At 39.0% G+C, this 2,454-nt stretch overlaps 1 non-coding gene across 1 annotated transcript; it reads left to right on the plus strand.

Moving 5' to 3' along the window:
• Nucleotides 1-285: 285 nt before the first annotated feature.
• trnan-guu (transfer RNA asparagine (anticodon GUU)) lies at nucleotides 286-359 on the plus strand. The gene has a single exon. It is a non-coding gene; the product is annotated as a tRNA-Asn (tRNA).
• Nucleotides 360-2,454: the final 2,095 nt, after the last annotated feature.

Below are 2,454 nucleotides of genomic sequence, written 5' to 3' on the forward strand. Positions count from 1 at the left end.
GTTAGAGCGTGGTGCTAATAACGCCAAGGTCGGGGGTTAGATCCCCGTACGGGCCACACCCAGTTTTGGACTTAAACTAACAAACAAGTGAGCCTTCTCTAACTAGCAGATCATGTTGACCTGGGCTTCAAACGTTGTCTCTGACAAGTGTGAGATCTTTTTATTAAGGCCCCTCTCATTCAAGTCAGAAACATGCCATTATTTCAATTTGCCAAGCTTAATTAACCTTCTGTAAACGTTAGCAAGTCATGTGACTCGTGTGTCCAATAAAAAAGCTGTGTCTGTGTCTCTGTGGTGCAATTGGTTAGCGCGTTCGGCTGTTAACCGAAAGGTTGGTGGTTCGAGCCCACCCAGGGACGAGTGTCTTTTATTGCACAACCTGCCTGTTGATCAAACGGATATGAGACACCACAAGAATGTGTAGTCCCACAGAATAGTGGAAATAAGTAACTGAAAACAGCCAGTAAACAACAGTCCTACAAGCACAAATATCCACCTGATAAGTCACCAAAGACCAGCTGTCCATAGACATCAAATGAAGATAGTCACCCAACGTGGGGCTCGAACCCACGACCCTGAGATTAAGACTGAGCTAGCCAGGCTTAAGCAGCATGTCAGAACAGACAGCTTATCGGTCAGATCATCAGAGAGATGTAGGTTTAATTCACTAACATCACGACCAGATTAAGAACTGTTATAATATAAATTATTATTGGGCATTACAATATTGGTCTAAAACATTTTGGTATTCAAGGAATGTGATTGGAGTTGTTCCAAACCGCCACGTGGCATAAAACCAGTTAGAACTTACTGAGTGGAAGCCTGGAACAAAAGGCATACCTTAAATGGAGTAGTACTACACCTGGCCACTAGGGGGTGGTGGTAAACTATAAATAACAGCTGCACACTCTACTCGTGGTCTGTTGCATTTCTTCACGGAGAGGCTCCAGAACGCAGCTGCTGTGACCTGGAGGACGAACCAACCTTTTCTGAATAAAACTTTTAAAGATCGTCACCTTGCCTCCGGATAAATTCGGATAGATTCTAACAAAAGATCCACGACACAACATAACTAATTCACAGTTTACAAACAAACACAATTCAGAATAAGTAACAGAAACAGACACAGACTTACTGTCGCTGTATTGTATTGTATTATAGTGTTAAATTGTAGCATATTTTATTGAGATTATGCTTTAATGCTGTATTTTCTTACACGTATTTAATCCAGCACAATGGTTAAACTGCACAACCCAACAAGTTAAAATAACCCATCGCGTGTTCTGTCCAATATTTACACAGTGCTGGGTTGCCAGATAACACCTTTTCACTTGCATTCGGCCTTTTCTTTCCTGTGTACCAAAAACAGTCACCATTGCAGGTCTACAACATGTTACAAAAACACTTGGGACACTTTATTTTTGCTTTCTTAATCTTGCCGGTGTCACGTTGTATTAAAACTAAAATAAATAAATAAAAACTTAAAATTAAAAAGCAAGTGTTTAGGTTCATTCATCATCTTAACACATATTACAAACTAATCAAGCTCGTCAAATTTCAGACATTGTTCACGTAAACAAAAATCTCAAGTGGAAGCACAAGATTCATTTATTTATAGACGGTGCTGCTTATGGTTTTACACTTTAAAACATGAACAGTTAAAAAATAACAACAAAGACAACAACAACAATTTAATAATAATGTACCCAAGCAACAAACTGTCATTTATCTAGCACCACTAGATGGGAACGATCTCTGTACAACATTTTGAACTTCACTTTAAAAGTTAGTTCAGTGTGTTTTACTGTAGTAAGAATAGCTCCACATGTTTTGTACGTAGTGTTTATGGTATTTAAGCTGGATGGATAGATGGAAGTTAACATGTAATCTAAGGTGACTTAAGTTTATTCGCTGCTGTTGGCTTATAAAGGTTACTGAACAAACTGGCTCGTATTTTGGCACTGATATACCTTCCTGAATGGTGATCTGCTTGGTTTACACAACTAGCACAAGTAATCGTGGTCTACACCCCACAAGCGCTCTGTTGTACTTGTGCATGTGCTGAACGCTACCATCCTGAAACTGCTAAAGTTTCTAAACCTTGGAACTCACACCGGCTCCCAAATGAAACTTGCCATTTGCTGAGTAAATAAAGCCAAAAAGTTAATAATTATTTATTTAAGAGCAAGTTAGCTGTTAGATGGCGCTGTAATCAATGATTTGCGATTATATTTTGGGATGGAGCAGTTACATGTGGAACACTATAACACTACTAGTGCTATTATGATATTCAAGCTGGATGAATGGATGGAAATTAACATGTCATTTAAGGTGACTCTAAACTAGCACAAGCAATTGTGATGCTCTGTTGTACTGTACATGCGCTGAATGCTACCATCTTGAAACTGCTAATGTTTCTCAATCTTGGACCTCACACCCCAAATAAAAGTAGTA

The sequence above is a fragment of the Trichomycterus rosablanca genome, chromosome 14 (assembly GCF_030014385.1).
Source record: "Trichomycterus rosablanca isolate fTriRos1 chromosome 14, fTriRos1.hap1, whole genome shotgun sequence".
NCBI classification, from domain to species: domain Eukaryota; kingdom Metazoa; phylum Chordata; class Actinopteri; order Siluriformes; family Trichomycteridae; genus Trichomycterus; species Trichomycterus rosablanca.